The 19,318-nt window shown below is 52.5% G+C and overlaps 1 protein-coding gene across 3 annotated transcripts in view; it reads left to right on the top strand.

The window, feature by feature from the left end:
- Nucleotides 1–4,594: 4,594 nt before the first annotated feature.
- Nucleotides 4,595–19,318, top strand: part of CHST3 (carbohydrate sulfotransferase 3) — a 49,445-nt gene continuing 34,721 nt past the window's right edge. The window contains exon 1 of one of the 3 annotated variants that reach the window (XM_054435995.2): nt 4,595–5,051. The gene's annotated coding sequence lies outside the window, so the exon portion shown is untranslated. Of the gene's footprint in view, nt 5,052–5,385; nt 5,838–10,958; nt 11,083–19,318 lie in introns of those variants that run through there. The other 2 variants (XM_054435993.2, XM_054435994.2) reach the window with 2 other exon arrangements.

Below are 19,318 nucleotides of genomic sequence, written 5' to 3'. Positions count from 1 at the left end.
ATTAATGGCCACTGAAACAGGAAAAACTGGAGGTTTTAAAATAATTGGTACAGAAACAATTACAAAAGGGACACATAGAGCCTACTTTCTCTCCTTGGAATTCTCCTGTGTTTGTTATTAAGAAAAAATCTGGGAAATGGAGAATGTTAACAGATTTGAGGGCCGTTAATGCTGTCATTCAACCCATGGGTGCGCTGCAACCAGAGCTGCCCTCCCCAACTATGATTCCTAAATCCTGGCCTCTAATCGTGATAAATTTAAAAGATTGCTTCTTTACCATTCCTTTAGCTACCCAAGATTAGGAAAAATTTGCTTTTACTGTTCCCACTATAAATAACAAAGAACCAGCAGACAAATACCACTGGAAAGTATTACTATTTGTCAAACTTATGTCAGAAAAGGTATTAAGCCAGCTAGAGAACAATTCAATAAATGTTATGTTATCCATTACATGGATGATATTTTATGTGCAGCTGAAACTAGGGAGGAAAAGGCTGTAACTGCAGCAGGGTTAATCATAGCCCCTGATAAAATCCAAACTTCTACTCCCTTTCAGTATTTAGGAATGAAAGTAGAACAAAATACTATTAAGCCTCAAAACATTCAAATTAGAAGAGATAATTTAAAACCTCTAATGATTTTCAAAAATTATTAGGAGACATTAATTGGATTCGTCCCACTTTAGGCAGTCCTACTTATGTTATGTCTCACCTCTTTTCTACCTTACGAGGTGATTCTAACTTAAAACAGTAAACGCTCCCTGTCCAAGGAGGCATTAGAGAAACTTCAATTAATTGAAGAAAAAATTTCCCAGGCACAAGTGACTCGAATTGACCCTATGCAGTCATTACAGTTTTTAGTTTTTCCTACTAAACATTCACATACAGGAGTTATTGTTCAACAGAATGATCTGGTGGAGCAGCTTTTTGTACCTCACAATACAACCAAAACGCTTACTCTGTACTTAGATCAAGTTGCTGTATTAATGTAGTGTACAAGGCTGTGCACAACAAAGTTAATGGGATATGATCCAAATCAAATTATACTTCCATTAAACAAACAACAAATTCAGCAAGCTTATATTAATTCCCAGGAATGGCAAATTAATTTGGCAGGTTTTATTGGCATTCTTGATAATCATTATCCTAAATCCAAAATATTCCAGTTTCTTAAATTAATATAATGGATATTGCCTTCCATTACTCAAAAAGCCCCTATTGAAGGGGCCATTACTGTTTTTACTGATGGATCTAGTAATGGAAAGGCCTCATTTGTGGGACCTCGACAACAAGTTTTTCAAACTGACTCTGCTTCTGCTCAAAATGCTGAACTTATGGCTGTGATAACAGTGTTAAAAACTTTTAAACAGCCAATAAACACTGTTTCTGATTCAGCCTATGTAGTGCAAGCCACGCAAAATATTGAATGTGCCTTAATTCAAAATGTGACTAATGACCAACTTAATCTTTTATTTCATTCTTCACAGCAAGCAGTACAACAAAGGCATTCCCCTTTCTATGTCACTCATATGAGAGCACATACTAACCTCCCTGGCCCTTTAAACTTAATCAAAGGGTGGATAATTATATGGGGAATAGGATTTGCTTGTGTCTCTCAGGTAACAATCAGGTGCCTGTATGAGTGCCCACCAAACATCTGAAAATCTATCATGAGCTACAGCAGGAAGAGAGGACTCTGGGAAGAGTCCTCTGGGAAGAGTCCTCTGGGAAGAGTCCTCTGGGAAGAGTCCAGAGACGTGGTTTCACCGTGTTAGCTGGGATGGTCTCGATTTCCTGACCTCATGATCCGCCCACCTCAACCTCCCAAAGTTTTGGGATTACAGGTGTGAGCCATAGCGCCTGGCCATTACCCGGCAGCTTTGTTAAGGCCTGCAATGAGGCAAGTAATCATATGGTTACAGACGCCCAGCTGGGGTCTGTAGGTCGGTACTCCTAGGAAGGCTCTTCCCGGGGAACAGCAGCAGCTCCTATGGGCTTAGCAGGATCTTGCCCATGAAGATCGTCAGTGTGTGCCTGTGCTACAAGCCACGCTCTTTCCTTCTCTTCTGGAAGGAGAGTACAGAAGAGAGGATAATGTAGAGATCACGCCAAGTGAGTTCATAAGATTGGGTAAGATATTTAAATTCTTTGATATAAGTATCAGGATAGGAGGAGAAGGACCTGAGACGTTTTTCAATCTGTGAGAGATTGGAGAGGGAGAAAAGGAAATGGACATGGATGATCCCCTGGCTCTTGCTACTTCCCAGAGAGGAAGCAAGGGAACTGGTTGCTGAGCATGTTGGGCCCAAGAGTGGGTGAGGGGCAGAGATGGAGAGGACTCAGAGTCAGAAGCGGGGTGGTTGGAAAGAGGGGGACAGATGGATAGAGCCAGAGCAGGGACATACCGTGAAGAATCATGATGCTCTGGTGGAGGATCAAGATGCTGTCAGGGAGGGGCAAAATTGGCGGGGTCAAAGAAAGAGGAGTTGTCGGCTGGGGCTGTTGCGGGGGTGGTAGGAGACGAGTCCGGTGAGTAGGATTTGGAAAGTAGAGCAGTACTGGCAGAGGGAAGGGCGGTTACGGAGAGTGAAGAAAGCCTCAACATAAGGAATCTCAGACCGTTTCCCATTGCGATGGCAAAAGTCGTCTAAGTCTCTAAGTATATTGAAATCAAAAGTGCCATTTTCAGGCCATTGGGAGCCATTGTCCAATGGGTATTGAGGCCATGCGGTATTGCAGTAAAAGATAAGCCTCTTAGAACGGACCTCTGAATGGAGGCTGAGAGCCTTGAGATTGCAGAGGAGACAGCCAAGGCGGGTGGTCTTGGGATGGGTAGACTGAGAGGCTCCCATAGTGAATGGAGGTTGGGGGGTAGAGGAAGAAGAGACTGCAGATGACAAGGATGGCAAGAGAGGGTGTCCCCTGTCCTGCAGGCCTTGTCTGGAATAGAGGAGGCAGCCACCGAGTCAGGTGTCCTCCAGGTCTCCTCTATTCTGGACAAGGCCCTCGGGCGAGGGGTGATAGGAGAGAGAGAGGGGAGGGGGGAGAGGGAGAGAGAGAGAGACACCTCTAAGGACACCCAGCCAGAGCCTGTCCCCTTCCTGGGTTTCGGCACCAAAATGTAACGTTAGCTGAGAGAAAGGACAAGAGTGAGACCCAAAGTTAGGCAAGTAAGTTTATCCTGCCAGGCTGCTCCACCACAGTCAGAGGAGGCAGCCCTGGAGCTTACAAAATGAGGGCTTCATATGGGGGAGAGAGACTCTGGGGTTGTCGGTTAACTTTACCACATATCATCTCGTGACCTGCTTACAATATAGGAATTTACAAGAGGGTGTAACTTAGGTTTATCCACATTTCTCGTGACCTTCCGCATGCTGCCTGTTGGGCTGTAAGCAAGTCTGGTGACCTTGCTGTATCACCTAGATAAGGGTCCAGGAATGCAGCTTCAGAGTGTTCAGGGTAAGGGCCAGCTGCATTGTGTGTTGGGGGTGGGGGTCCTGGGGCAGCTTGTCCCTAACAGGGTCAGGATCAGTTCTATCTGGTTCTCTATTTGCTGTCCATCTGTAAATGCTGAGAATGGCAGAAGGAGGCCAAGTGTAGATGATCAGGTTTTAGCTTTTTTGAATTTCCCTACTTCTCCTGTACAGGAAATAACTTATTGTCTAAACCCCATACTATCCCATTAAATGTCAGGAGTGCTGTCTTAGAGAGGCCTGAATTAGCTCATGACGTTAAGTACTGGAAGTCCCAGGAGGAATGCCCAGCAAGTGGAATCCAAGACGTTCTCGCCTTCTCGGGGACAGGGCCATCACCAGGATTCGGACAAGGAACAGGGAGGTTCGGTTTGTGTTCCAGTTCTGAGCCCTTTACCTCATCCCTCGAGAAGCTGGCCTTTGCACCCCGCAGCCGGTGCTGCCCAGCCGACTACGCCATGCACGGGAGGCGACTGGGACCCCACTTGCCTGGCAGCCCGACCGGAGACCCAGCTGCCTGGCAGCTGCCTGGCATGCCGAAGATAATGCCAGGCAGCCCTGGCGGGCCGGGAAGACCCTCTGTCCCTCCCGTTTCCCGGTTCTTGAATTAGGGGAGCCTTGGACTGGCTGGCAGCGCAGGAAAGTGCGGAAGGGCGGGTGTGGGACCTGCTGCCGCCCAGGGAGACGGTGCTGTGTTCTTTGGAACCAGGGAAACCGTCCTCCAGCCCGCTTGCCCCAGGGGGGAGCGGGAAGATCCTCTCCGGGCAGAGATGATGGGGAACCCGTGCAGCCAGAGGGTCTCCCTGGCAAAGGTCGGGGGAGGGGGCGGCGGTAACGGCCCGGGGGCTCCGGCACGGAGAAGCCAACGGGGTTGTCCAAGCAGCCTCCACCCACCAGCCTCGCCAGGAGAGCGTGGATACCCGAGCGGCCCCAACCGAGTCCCCGGGGACTGGAGGGCCGAGGGGCAGCGCCCGGAACAAAGGCCCGCAGACGGGTCCTGGAGAGAGCGGCTCCCTGGGGGCGGCTCCCCTCTCTCACCTTCTCTCCCCTTCTCTCCCCTCTCTCTCCTTCTCTCCCCTCCTCTCCCGCCAGCTCCTCCTCCTCCTCTCCTTCCTCCCCCAGAGGCCCGGCCGGCTCGCGGCCCGAGCAGCGCCAACTTCGCCAACGGTTCCCAAGTTGCCGGGAGCGCAGGGGTGGGAGCTGGGTGGGGTGAGGAAGAGGAGGAGGAGGAGGAGAAGGGCTCCCGGACGCCTTGGACGCGGTTCAGGAATCCGCCGCCGCTAGCCGGCTCGGGCCTGAGCGGGGAGGGCGCCAGGCAGGACCCCTCGCAGGCTTGCTGCGCAGGACGGCGCCCGCCTGGCGCCGCTTCCCTTCCAGCGTGCCGACCGGCCCGGCCGCGCCTCCATCCCTCCGGCCCGCCCCGGAGAAGACGCACAGCCCGGGCCGCGCGGGCGCCGGGGCCGCGGAACCGCTTCTGCCGGGATCTTCCAGGAGGAAAGCGAAGTTGCGAGCGGATGCTGCCCGCGCCGGACCCCAGCCGCGGAGGGTCGGGGCCGCCGGTGGAGCCTCGGCGGCCGGGGTAAGTGGGGCGCCGACGTCCCGGAACCGCCGCCCGGCCCGGGGGAGGCCGCCCAGCCGGGAGCCCCCCGCCTTCCGCGTCCAGGCGCGCGCGCCAAACTTTGGAGGGAGAAGGGGGCGAAGCGGAGGGTGGGAGGTGGAGTTCCCAGCCCGGGGAAAAGCCCAGGTGGGCACCCACAACCCGCTGCAACCGGATCACACCTGCCAGGTACACACAGCTCATCGCCACTCATACGCCGCACACCGCGCAGGCTGATCTGCGCACACCCACACCGGCCAGGCACATGCCACACACCGAAATGCACATTCCTGGGAGCGCGGGGGATTTGGCCTCTACAGCAGGCACGTCCTCACACCCCTCCGTCACATCCACGGCCTTTGTCTGCTGCCCCCGCAGCCCCCAAGGAGAGGGAGCCCCCAAAGCGCAGCGGGCAGGAGAGAGGCTGCCTGGGTTTTGAAAACTCGTGGCCAGAAACCCGAGACCAAGGGGAGCAGACGTTGCAGTCGGTTCTCGTAGTTCTGCAGGAGCGAATTTGGTGTGGAAACTCGGTGTCTGGGTGATGTGTCTGGGTGTGCGAAGCCCTTCCGGAGGCGAGGCCCGGAGAGAGGAGGGAGTGATTCATAAACTCAGAGCCGGCGTGCCAGGGTCTGTGAGCAGAGTGGAAGAGGCTGGCAGGCTGTTGCTGCGCTAGACAGAAGGGTAGTGGCCGTGACAGAGTCTTCCAGGGAAGCAGGGACCCTTCCCCCCAGCGGATGTGCTTCCTCCAGGGACTTCCAAGGGAACCGGGTGAGCAGATTCCAGTCCTGGGTGTGGACGGGGTAAGGGGAGGTGGGGGGATTTAAGCCTAAAAGGTTAGGGAGAAACCAAGGCAGGCCTGAAGCCTTAATTATTTTCCTTGCACCTGAAGTTGTGTTTGGTTTCTGATGCGTGGTGTTGCTGGGCCCCAGAATGTACAGGGGATTGTCCTGGGCCTAGCATATTGCCTGGCACAGTGGGCACTCAGTCAGTACTTGCTTGATGAATAATGACACCGGTAATTATCATTCATTATGGACTCACTGTGAGGCAAGGCCAGTGGGCCTCTACTGGGTTGAAATTGGTTTTCCAGCAGAGAAGAGGGCCTGAGTAGCTCCTAGGAGCCCTGCCTGATCTGTTTGGGCCAGTGGCCCAGGCACTGTGTGTTTCACTGTGTCCCGTGGGCTGGCCTTGGGAGACTTGAGTTCATCATTGGCCTCTGCCCCCCTAAGAGGGCAGCAGGAAAAGCTTCATTTCTGTATCTGGCTAAGATGGGGTTGATGTGGGTTTTGGTAGATGGCAGGCTGTTTGGCAGATTCTGTGGGGTCTCAATTGAAGAATAACTTTAGATCTGCAGCAGAGAGAGGAGTTGGTTCCATCAACCCTCCCATCTCCTGGCTGCAGGGGAAGAGGGTTGGGTAAGTGGAGAAAGAGATGGGCCGTGCTGCTGGGCATGTGCTGGGGGCAGGAGGAACATGGGAACATGTAGAATTTGGGGGCAGCCGTTTTTCTTCCTGGCTCCTGATGGCCTGGCTGGAGATGGGTCTCATGAAGGGTCTAGGAGCTGTGTTCTGCAGCAGTGGCTTGGCTCTGTGGTGGCAGCAGGTAGAGCGGTGGTCACAGTCCCTGTACTGAGTATTGCTGTGGGTTCTCCTGTGCCAGCTTGCATGAGTTTCCCAGAGGAGCAGAAACATTCGTGTTCCTGGAACTGGATTGCCAGTAGTCTTGGGATTGAGAGTGCACAAAGATGTGGGGGTGGCCTGGGCATGTCATCCAAAAGAAATGTGTCATTCCCCACCCCTGCCCCCTTCTGAAGAGCTCTAACTAGGTTCAGTGTGCATTTCAAACTTCTAAATGCTGAAATTAGCAAGGCATGTGGGCGGCACCAAGGACTGGCCTCAGATGAAAGAGGAGGTGATCTGGGCTTGGGCACCCCCAATTTCAGGTGGAACCCTGCAGCCAGTTCCTTCCCTATATCACCTTTCCACCTTCATTATGCCCTCTGTGAATTGAGAGTTCTGTATACATTTTCTAATTAAGTCATTATATCCCTATGAGGTTAGCATTTCATCTCCATTTTGCAGATTAGGAAACTGAGGACCAGAAAAGTTAAGTAACTTTTTCAATGTCACACAGGTAGTGAGAGACAAAGCCAGTGTTTGTGTATTTGGTTTTTTTTTAACTTTATGTTAGGTTCAGAGGTACATATACAGGTTTGTTACACAGGTAAATTGCACGTCATGGGGCTTTGGTGTACAGATTATTTCATCACCCAGGTAGTAAGCATAGTACCCAGTAGGTAGTTGTTGGGTTTGTTTTGAGACAGGGTCTCTATTGCTCAGGCAGGAGTGCAGTGGCATGATCACTGCCACTCACCATAGCCTCGACCTCCTGGACTCAGGTGATCCTCCTGCCCCAGCCTCCCAAGTAGCTGGCACCACCATGCCTGACTAATTTTTTTGTATTTTTTGTAGAGACAGGGTTTCACCATGTTGCCCAGGCTGGTCTCAAACTCTGGAGCTCTAGCGATCTGCCTGCCTCCGCCTCCCAAAGTGCTGGGATTACAGGTCTGACACACCGCACAGGCCCGAGATAGGTGGTTTTTGATCCTCACCCTCCCCACTGTCCTACACCTTCAAGTAGGCCCTGGTGTCTGTTGTTCCCTTCTTTGTGTTCAGATGTACTCAATGTTTAGCTCCCACTTCTAAGTGAGAACATGCGGCATTTGATTTTCTGTTCCTGTGTTAGTTTGCTTAGGATAATAGCCTCTAACTCCATCCATGTTGCTGCAAAGGACATGATCTCATTGTCTTTTATGGCTGCATAGTATTTCATGGTGTATATGTACCATATTTCTTTATGTGGTCTACCATTCATGGGCATTTAGGTTGATTTCATGTTTTTGCTACTGTGACTAGTGCTATGATAAACATACGTGTGCATGTATCTTTATGGTAGAACAATTTATATTATTTTGGGTATATACCCAATAATGGGATTGCTTGGTAGAATGGTAATCCTACTTTGAGTTCTTTGAGAAGTCTCCAAACTGCTTTCCACAATGGCTGAACTAATTTACATTCCCACCAGCAGTGTATAAGCACTCCGTTTTTTGTTTTTTGGTTTTTTTTGGTGGAGGGGGGAATGGAGTCTTGCTCTGTCAGCAGGCTGGAGTACAGTGGCATGATCTTGGCTCACTGCAACTTCCACCTCCCAAGTTCAAGCGATTCCCCTGCCTCAGCCTCCTGATAGGCGCGCACCACCATGCACAGCTAATTTTTTTTTTTTTTTTGTATTTTAGTAGAGACGAGGTTTCACCATGTTGACCAGAATGGTCTCGATCTCCTGACCTTGTGATCTGCTCACCTCAGCCCCGCAAAATGCTGGGATTACAGGCATGAGCCACCTCGCTCGGCTAGCACTCCCTTTTCTCCGCAACCTGGCCAGCATCTGTTAATGTTTGACTTTTTAATAATAGCTATTCTGACTGGTATGAGATGGTATCTCATTGTGGTTTTGATTTGCATTTTTCTAATGATTAGTGATGTTGACCATTTTTCCATATGCTTGTTGGACACATGTATGTCTTCTTTTGAAAAGTATCTGTTTGTGTCCTTTGCCCACTTTTTAATGGGGTTGTTTTTTGCTTGTTAACTTGTTCAAGTTCCTTATAGATTCTGGATATTAGACTTTTGTTGGATGTATAGTTTGCAAGTATTTTCTCCTGTTCTGTAGGTTGTCTGTTTACTCTGTTGATAGTTTCTTTTGCTGTGCAGAGGCTCTTTAGTTTAATTAGGTCCCATTTGTCAATTTTTGTTTTTGCTGCAATTGCAAAGCCAGTATTTGAACCTGGATTGTCTAACTCCAGAACCCACCCTGTCTCCACCATGCCAGGCTGTCTGCAAGGTCCTTATTGGTTCTCCATGGCAACAGGGAAACAGCCCTGATGCTTCTTACTAACGTGGTCCCAGGGCCTCTGCTTGCATTCTTCTTTTTCCACACACTCTGCCGAGCCTGGATGATACCTTAGGCTGTGGGAATCAAAGGCTGGGTGGTACCAGGCTGCTGGAGCCTTCTGTGTGGCTCTGGAGTCGGAAAACTGTGGAGATTTGGCGGGGGCACACAGGGAGATGTTGCAGTAATTCCAGTGAGACATGACTCACTGCTTATCTGAGAAGTTGGGACAAAGCTGCCACTTGTGACCATACCGTGAGTAGGGAAGAAATTGCCAGGTAGACCAAACATCTTCAAATGGGTTACTGTATTTTTTTCCCCTTTTTGGTCCTCTCCAGGGTAATCTATTACCTGGGGAAATCAGCCTTCACCTGACACCTCCTATTGTCATTTACCTGGTGAACATAAGGGGCCATGTCACAGCTGTCCTTCCCACCCCCACCACGTGCTCTGGAGAGCTGGACTCCTCAGCAGCACCTGGTCCACAGGAGAGAAGGACGGGGCAGAGCCGGGGCAGCCAGAGGAGGTGATAACCACACGCTCATCTGGTCCCCAGCTCTTGCTTTTACACCCACACCCCACAGGGAGACAGCAATTATCTATTGGCCCCACTTTACGGATGAGGACATGAGGCTCAGAGAGGTGCAGTGGATGCCCAAGGTCATGAAGCCAGGGGGCTGCAAAGGCCTGGGACAGCCACGTTTTCAGTCGGGGTGGTGTTTTCTATCCCCACCACCAAGGGCTGAGAGTGGTTATCCCTGCTGGGGCAGGGTCCTCACTGCTCCACCCTCCCTCATCTCTGCCCTGAGAGCCCCCAGTACAGGTGTCCATAGAACGGGAAAGGCTGGCACCTTTCAAAGGACGCAAGGAGCATTGGATGAGCACTGCCCAGGTGGTCCCTGCCCACCTTCCACAGGAAGCCCACCTGGGTGAGTTCTTAGAGCCTTCCTAGTGCTGAGCTGCAAAGAAACTGGAGCCCTCTCCCCCTCCGCTGCAGAGGGGACACGCTGACCAGGACAGAAGTTGGGGGACTGGGTGTGGGGAGAAGCCACCCCACTTCAGGGGCCGGGGCTGTCCATCTTTGTACCCCTGGTTCCATCCCAGTACCTGAGGCATGGGAGGTTCTTGGAAATGTAGTCAGATGCTGGGTGAAGCCCCAGGAGGGGCTGTGAATGCTTTGCTGGGAACTCCTAGAGTGGCACCACAGAGAGGGTCTTTGCTGCGAAGGAACACTCAGAGAGTCTCTGGCTTTCGTGAGGTCATGCCTCAGGAGAGGAGACACTTCTCCTTTTCATTCGTTAAACAGAAATAATATTTGTCACCTTTTCTTCTCTAAGGCCTAAAGAGATGACAGAATGCTGCTGGTCCTACCCTGAGCGCGTGGACTCCACAGCGGGGTGTGGGGTGGCCCCTGGCAGGCCTGGACGGTTTGTTCTGTGCTTGCCAGTGGACACGCTTCAGCCCTCTGTCTCTATTGCCCCAAATCTGGCCTGTGGCTACTGGGCCACCACCAGGTTGGAGGGCAGGGTGGGCCCCGGGAGCCCCTGACCACCAGTGACTTCTTGTCTCCAGCCGCCCTCTTTCCTCTTGATCCCCCCTCACCCCCCGCCACCTCCTCACAAAGATGGCTGTGTGCTGAGGGACTGTGGCTTCCCTGGGCCCTGGGAAATTTATCACTGAGGTTTTAGAGGACTCTATGAAAAGGATTTGGAGAAAAAGTGTGGAAAATAAACAAGCCAGTTCCCAGCTCAGCCTCTCCTGAATGCTGCAAGTAAACAACCACCTCGGAGGCCAGCCCGGGATGTTCTTATTTGGCCTCTGTGGTTACACCTGCCCCTCCCCGCCCAGTCCCTCCTCCTTAACTTTAAGAGCCTCAAAAGTCAGGGAACACACCCTCCGCTGGCCAGTCCTTGTGCTGCAGGGACGCTGGTGGCTGGGCACAGGAGGAACATGTATATGGGAGAGAAGACGGCTGGGGGTCCCAGCTCAGCCCTGCTCCCTCTGAGTCAGTCCCAAGCCTGGACCCTCCCCAGCAGGCAGACGGTGGCCTCTTGGTTGGTTGGTGAGTTTAACTTTGATGGTGCAGAATGATGAGACTTTTCTCCATTTTGTGGCATCTGAGAAGCTTTGCTTCTTAAACATTGCTTTAGGGTGGATAGACCAAAGCTAATTTTCCCGTTATGTCTCTCCAAGGCGGGGCCTACCTGTGAGCAAACCCTCATAGATTCATTTACTTTGTAGGCTACCTGGACAAAAATGTCAGGTTTCTTTGCTTTGGGCTGGAGTCCTATCAGCTCAGGGGTGGTGGTGTAAGGTCACACCAGTGATTTCCAGAAACTCAAGCACTATTCGAGTGACTAAGTCTTTGGGATAGGAAGCACATTTTCCATCTCTTAATAACTTCAATTTACTTAGTGACCAACTTTAAAACCAAGCACCCGGTGAGAAGGGGGAGAGCCAGGGCTTGGCAGCGGAGGGTCGTCACCTTGCATCCAGGGAGTGGCTGAGGGCCCTTCTCGTTCTCTGTGGCTGTGCTGAGCTGAGTCTGCAAGCCCTGAAGCCTCTGGGATTTGGGGAGTGAGGCACTGCCGGAAGGTTCTGGTTCCTGCTTTGTTCTGCTGCTGCCAGGCTTCTGGAGAGGGTGGTTGTGGGGTGAGTCCTGCATTCCACACGTCCACATGTTCCTATTCTACATATTGGGCTTCTGAAGAAAGTTCTGGTTCATAAGACGGCTTCACAGCTTAGCCGTCTGCAGACCAGTCTGCAGGTTGATCAGCTTTCTGTCATGTGCGTGCTGTTCCTGTTCACACATGCCGCGCTGATGCCCGCCTGTGCCTGTGCCAGCCCCAGCCCACACAGCTACCTGAGATTGAGCCCTGGGCGTCTCCCCCACTCTTTCCCGCTTCCCCCTCCTCTCCTCCCTTCCTCTCCAGCTGCCTCGCCATCTGCAGGATTCTGGAAAGTGCTAACATGTCTGAGCCAAACAGTGCTATCTGAGGAAATATTTTGAAAACACACTGGGCCACCCCCTTCCCCGCACTGACTACGCTGATTTTCAGCAAGGAATTTCACAACTCCAGCCACAGGGCAGGGCTGCAGGTGCCTGGCTTTCCTCTGGAGACTTCCAGGGGCTTGTCAGGGACACGGAGAGAAGCTGAGGGCCTGTCCTGCAGGGTTGAGGACAGACGTGTCTGAAGAGGCCCGGAGAATAGAAATCTAGAACCTGCCAGTCACGAAGCAGTGTCACCCACCAGAGGATGAAGAACTAACTGTGACCTCGCAGGTCACCCACTTTCTTCCTTTTTACCAAGACATGCTATTTCTCTTTCACTTTTCTTCCTTCTTTTGCATCTGGTGTAGGTGCCTGGGGGTAGCATGCACAGGAAACAATAATAGTAAGAGCAGCTGGTGTGCCTAGTACTGCCCTGAGCACCTATAAGGTGTCCTCACCGAGTTCTCACCAGAAGCTCCAGAGGTGGCTCCGGTTATTCCCACCATTTTACAGATGGGAAAACAGAGGCAGACAGGCTGGATAAGTTGCTGACATGCCACAGCTGGTGAGGGGCAAAGCTGGGCCCGAGCCCCACAGCTGACTCCAGAGTCTGTGCTCTCAATACCACCTGTGTGTGCGTCTGTCCCGTTGTGGCTGCACCGAGAGGAGAAACGGCACACAGGCATTTATTTTCAAACCGTGGCCAGTGCATGTCATCGCGTTCTGACTGGGAAGCTCTGGCAATGCGGGCGTTGCATGGCCTATTGTGGGCACTACCAGTGAGCCTCGGCCTTCTCCAGGTCTGACTCCAGTACCTGCCAGCTGCCCTGGGCAGGGCATTTTGGATCCTGCATCAGTCTTTTGCCCGCTCTGCTGATGCTGCTCCCCTGTGCCCTGACCTGCTCACAGGAAGGGTGCAGATGGCAGCGAGTGTGGTCTCAGTTAGCAAGGGGGAGCTGGCAGATCAGGGACTTCTGCCTCCCTAGTGGCCATTCCAGCAAGACAGGAACCCCACCCCGAGTGACGTCTGGCCCTGTGAGCTTTCAGCAAATATTTCTTCCCCAGCCTCACCTGGACTCGGTGTCCCACATTCCGAATTGTCCTAATTTCCCAGACACACACACCCTGCTCTCTGTAGCCTTCCCAGCTGCCAAGGACATTCCCTCCTTCCCCTTTTTCCCCTCGGCTTGGATGCCACCTTCTCCTGGAAGCCTGGGTGGTGGCCCTCCCCATGGCTGCCCACGGGTCCCCCTCACCGCACTTTGCCCGTGGTATTATGATTGCTGGTTCAGTGATCTGTGGTCTGCACCAGGCAACGGGATCTGCAAGGGCAGGACAGCTGTCTGCCTTGTCCATCCTTGTAGCCCCCGACTTAGCAGTGAGTGCTGCTACCTGATTATGGAAGGAATGAGTGACTGATGTGGCACAGGGCCCTCAGGGGGCTGCTGGCTAGGATGGTGGGGCAGGCCCAGTCCAGGATGCTTCTGTGAGGGAGTGCTTCGTGTCTGGGGAGGGTGGCAGGAGTCGTGGTGAGCGGGAGGGGTGGCTAACGTGGGCCAAGGAAGGGACAGGAAGAGTGGGACCCCGGCACATGGCCTTTTGAGGTCATTACCCCGTGGGTATTTGGCTGGGACACTGAGGATGAGCCTGAAACCCTTCCAGAAGCCCCTCCAGTCCCACCACTTGTCTGCCTGCCTGCCCTGGATGCCCGTTTTTGGGCTGGTGGCTGGCTGCACTCTGGGCCCACTGCTCAACCCCACCAGCAAGTGGACAGCCGTTCAACAGCCCCGGGGTCCAGTTCCCATCCCCAAGTAACAAGGCCTGCCATGGCTGAGTCGTTTCCCTGAGCAGAGAGAAGGAAGCCCTGCTGGCCGGCTGCCTCCCCAGGGGTGGGTAGAAGTGTTCTGTGGCCCCAGCTACAGCCCTCAAGCTGTCTGTCCTTGCAAAAGTAGTGGGGCACAGAGTGCTGGGTTCTTGGGCATCACCTATCCAGGTACTGTGCGCCTATGCTCATGCTGACACTGCAAGATGGTGGGATAACAGGAGGGACTTTCAGCCTGGAAGAGAGGAAACCTGGGTGCCCCAGTAACCACCTTTGAGTCCCACTGTGATGAGCCCACAAAGGTGGACATGAGGGAATACTTGGGGAAGACTTCCTAGAGGAGGCAGGCATTCCAGTGCATGAGGGAAGCTGGGCAAAGGCATGAGGATGGGAAAGTTCAGATTGAAGACGGGGACTGGTGAGGAGTCTGGCTGGACTGAACTGAAATGTATAGGATGCACGAGGAGAGAGAGACAGGCAGGATGGAGTTGTGGTTACGCACACAGGCTCTAGAGCTGGGCTGCCTTCACGGGAACCCCAACTCCCCACTTATTGACTGTGTGGCCCTGGCCAAGTTGCTTACCTTCTCTGAGCTCAGTTTTCTCACTACTGGTACCCACCACATGGGGTTGATATGGGAATAAAATGTATTTCTGTACAAGTGTTGAGAACAGTGCCTGGCACACTGAGCATCAAGAAGGGTGAGCTGTTATTATATAGGTATATGTTTTAATGCAGCTAGAAAAGGAAATCGAAGTCAGATCATAGAGGCCCTTGAATGTCATTCTTTCCATTCACTAAGCACCTGCCATGTGCCAGATTCTTCACAGTCATTCTCACCAAGCCCCTACAACCCGGCAAGGTTGTTAGCAATGTCTCCATTTCACAGATGAGGAAACTGAGGCTCAGAAAGGTTGAGTAACCTGCCCAGGGTCACTCAGTCAGGGAGAGTCAGAGCCAGTAATAACACCCAGGTCTGCTGTCGCTTGAGTCTTCCCTCAAAGTGAAGATTGGAGAGACATGGCAGGGGCATCACAGGGACGAGCCCTGGGCTGGGGCCGCAGCCAGGAGCAGAGCAGGAATGTGGCAACTGTGGGTCCCTGGGGCAGGGTGGAGACGGGGAGAGATGCCAGGCGGGCCTGGAGGGTAGGGAGGACTGGAGGCCACAGCATACAGCTCACCATTCATAGCCCAGGGCAAACCATTGAGTCATTTGGGGAAAACATGACATCACTGAGTCTCACTGTCTGCCGCCCACCTGCTGTCTGCCCTCTGTGGTTCTCCTGATGACCTCAGTGCCCCAAGTCCTGCAAGGGGACCCGCAGACTCCATGTAGCAGGGCCAGGTCAGCACCCCAGCTTCCTGCACTGGGTTCCCCTCCCCAGCCACTGTCTCCCACCTTCCCACCACTCCTCTCCCTGCCTGGGGCCCCTGCCCCAGCCCTACTTATATGCACTGCTGAGGCAGAAGCTTCTGGAAGTGGTGATGGGCATGAAGAGCTTCCAGAAGGGCTTCCATGCCAAGCCCTTGATTGGAATTCTGAGCGGGGAGGGGACAGCACAGAAGCCGGTGTCGAGCTTTTAGAGTTGCTTTTCCTTGAGAATGGTGCCTGCTGTTTGGGTGGGATCACTTTTAAAAAGTAGAGCCTGGTAGAGCTATGTGACCAGCACTATGCCATGACCTAGAGGAGATTCAGACTGACGGGCAGGCCCCGCCTTCCTGGAGAATACAATTGAGTGTCTGAGAGTTCTTTCTGTACTAAGCATCGTTGAGCTGAGTGCTTTATTTTCATCCATCTGATTGCACGAGGTAGTCTCATTTTACAGATGCCATCCCTGAGGCCCAGAGAGGTTAGGCAACTTGTCCAAGGCCACACAGCCAGGATTCACACCCGTAACTGTCCAAATCCAGATGTGCTCTTAGCCACTCTGCCATCCGGCCACAAATGAAGCTACCAGAGAACCATAGAAGGTGGAACATACCCAACATTTGCCAGATAAATTGTATAGTGCAGACAGGAAGTACAGGGAGTTTTCATCTCAGAGTGTAGGTCACTCCCCAGAGTGGCTTGAAGTCTGTAGATCCATTTAGGAGAACATCCAGCTTCACTGGCTGTGCAAATCCCACCCATGCGGCTGTTTGGTGTGAGAAGTTTCTTTAAATGTCTGTTGACTCTCCTCTCTGGAAGGCGCATGGGGACTCAGGGGGCGCCTGTCCTGGTGTTGGTGGCCACACCTGGAAACGGACTGAGTCAAGCCAGGGGCCCAGTGCCAGCTTCCTTGGCCTGTCTGTGGGGGCAGATGCCAGCCTTTGCAGCTGCTGCTGCAACTCACAGCTCTCTCCCAGTGCCACCCTCAGTCAGGCCAGCTGGAGTGGAGGGGCCAGTGGCCGTGCCCTGTGCAGAATGACATCCTCTCACCTTCGCAAGGGAAGCGTGATTATCCTTGCTTTCCAGGTGAGGACACTGAGGCTTGGAGAAGTTTTCTGGCTGCCTGAGCTCCCTCGGCCTGAGCTCCCGCGGTAGAACCGAGACTCAAGTCTTCTTTCTGCAGGCAGATGGCCAGTTTCTTCCTGGAGGAGGGAGGAGCCAGCTTGCCCTCTGACACTGGGTGGCACAGCCCTGTTCGGTTCTCTGTTCAGGGCTTGCACTTCTGATTCATTCTGCAGTCACCGGCTGTTTGTGGCTCGGGAAAATGACCCTCTAGGGTAGGAGAGAAGCTCTTGGAGCACTTCTGAAGCCATAGAGGCCCTTTCCAGGCTTTGGAAAATGTTCCTTCTCCACCCAGATGCCAACACCACCCTGGTCCTGGCAGTACTTGTCCCTGGAAGGGCCTCACTGCGGTGACTCATTACCCAGCATGCAGCACATTGCCATTGCTCTCAATGGGCAGGTGCTGTGGGGACACGGGTCTGCAGGCCTGCTGTCTTCAGGGGTCCCCCATGCCTTTTAACGCATATGTCAATGTACCCCAAGCCTCAGTTCTGTGTAGTTTGTACAACTCTGGCCCCTACCCCAAGGATTTCTGGGAAGCCCCCAGGAATGCTGATAAGTTCACCGTCTGCCCTCCCCAGCCCCAGTCTCATCAGGCTTCAGGGGTGGCCATTCCTCCCCTCCAGGGGAGAGAGAACTCAAACCAGTAACTACCCCTCCTCAGGCTCAGGCCCAATCATTGCAGTAATAATTTCTGGGGAGCTGTCTTTGTTCTTGCAGAGAAGGCAGGCCTTGAAGTCAGACTGGAGGGGCCATTTTGCTTCCAGTTGCCCCCAAATTTTCCTTTCTATGATAGGATTTGTCCTTTGTCTCTGCTAAAATTCAAAGACTTGTTAAAATGACTTTTCTCAAACAAGAGGCTAACCTCAAAAGAACTTTGCGTCTACGGATAGAAAACTGGAACCTACTTTTATTTTGGTTTTAGTTTTATTAAATTGTATAAAATCAATAATACATGTCCATGGTGCAAAGTTGAAAAGGCACAAAACAGTCCATGTGCGGTCTCTTTCCCATGCCAGACTCAGACACTCAGCATTGTTAGTTTTGTGTGTGTGTAAGCTGCATTTAAATTGTCCAGCTTTAAAACAAAACCCTTCCCTGTTTCACAATTAGGTCGACCGAGGCACAACCTGAAAAATAACCTGGAAATAGCATTGGGCCCCCTGCAGCGTCCAGCTCTTCCCGAGGACTGTTATTATGATAATGATCATTGCTAAGGCTGTCTCTTCCCAAAAAGTGTTGCTGCCCACAGTCCCAGCCCCCAGACCTGAGCAGTCACCCACACAGCGTAAATGGGGCCAGCCCCCGCCTGCCTGCTCAGCTTCCAAGCCTAGCAGTCTCAGGCTCTGGGCTAACCCTGGCCTCCCAGCTGCCCCTTCAACATTGTCCCCTCTTGTCTTGCAGGGCAGTAGCCACAGCTGCGGCTGTGGGGTCAGGGCATGGCAAGGGCGATCTGACCAAACTATGCTGCCTCTTAGCCAGACTGTATATTTGGAGTCCTCTAAGCTCGATTTTTTTTTTTTTTTTTTTTTTTTTTTTTTGAGACAGGGTCTCACTCTGTCACCCAGGCTGGAGTGCATTGGTACAGCCATAGCTCACTGCAGCCTTGATCTCCCAAGCTCAAGTGATCCTCCCACCTCAGCCTCCCAAGTAGGTGGGACTACAGGTGTGCTCCACCTAATTTTTAAATTTTTGTTTAGAGAGAGGGATCTTTCTATGTTGCCCAGGCTGGAACTTGATTGTTTGTTTGTTTGTTTGTTTGTTTGAAGACAGAGTCTTGCCCAGTTGCCCAGGTTTGAGTGCAGTGGCGCGATCTCGGCTCACCATAACCTCTGCCTCGTAGATTCAAGTGATTCTCCTGCCTCAGCCTCCCGAGTAGCTGGGATTACAGGTGTGCACCACCACACCCAGTTAATTTTTGTGTTTTTAATAGAGACAGGGTTTCATCATGTTGGCCAGACTGATTTTTTTTTTTTTTTTAAAGAAGATCTCCCACCAGCTGGCTCTGAGCCACTGGCTGAGAAGGGAAGTCCATGAAGCATTCAGCAATAGTAACAGCACCACCACCTCCTCATATTGAACCTGCCTCTATGCTTCTTCCCACACCTTCCTATGCCTCTAAGCTGACTTCTGGAGAAGCCAGTCACTTGCCCGGTCACACTGTACAAAGTGGCTCAGGGCTGGACTCGCTGGCTTATGCCTGTAATCCCAATACTTTGGGAGGCCAAGGCGGGCGGATCACTTGAGGTCAGGAGTTTGAGACCAGCCTGACCAACAGGGTGATACCCCATCTCTAATTAGCTGGACGTGGTGGCAGGCGCCTATAATCCAGCTAATCGGGAGGCTGAGGCAGGAGAATCTCTTGAACCTGGGCGACGGAGGTTGCGGTGAACTGAGATCACGCCATCGCACTCCAGCCTAAGCGATAGACCGAGACTCCGTCTTGAAAAAAAAAAAAAAGTGGCTCAGCTGGGCTTGGATCTCCAACATGCTGGGCCCCAATCACCAGGTTCCTAACCCCGTGCTGCCAGGCTTCCCTGGAGGATATCATGAACTCAACAATCCGCTCCCTTCCTCTGCAGGGCAACCTCTCATTCCCCAGAGCTCATTTAATAACAAGAGTAGTAATCATAGTTAACCTTCTTTACCCTTTACTATGCGCAAGGCATTGTTCTAGAAGCACACACATCGATCATTTAGTCTTCACAGCGCTCCCATGTGGTAGGCACTGTCCTTATACCCTTTTTGCAGATAAGAAGCCCAAGGCACAGGAGCTTGCCTGGTGAGCAGCCCATGTCGAAAGGGCAGCGAGGAACCGGCCTCTAGGGAATGCAGGGCTCCTCTTGTACCCAGAGGGGAGGAGCCCTGCCTCTTCTCTGTTGAGCCTTTGGAAATGGCCTCCGAGGGGCCCCTGCTCAGCATAGCTCTGTGGGCCAAGAGCAGGAGTGTTTGAGGCACAGATAGACGATGTCTGGACCCCTCCCCAGGATGCC

This window comes from Pongo pygmaeus, chromosome 8 (genome assembly GCF_028885625.2).
Source record: "Pongo pygmaeus isolate AG05252 chromosome 8, NHGRI_mPonPyg2-v2.0_pri, whole genome shotgun sequence".
Classification (NCBI taxonomy): Eukaryota; Metazoa; Chordata; class Mammalia; order Primates; family Hominidae; genus Pongo; species Pongo pygmaeus.
Note: the sequence above shows the minus strand (reverse complement) of the source record. Positions and strands in the feature narration are given on the sequence as shown.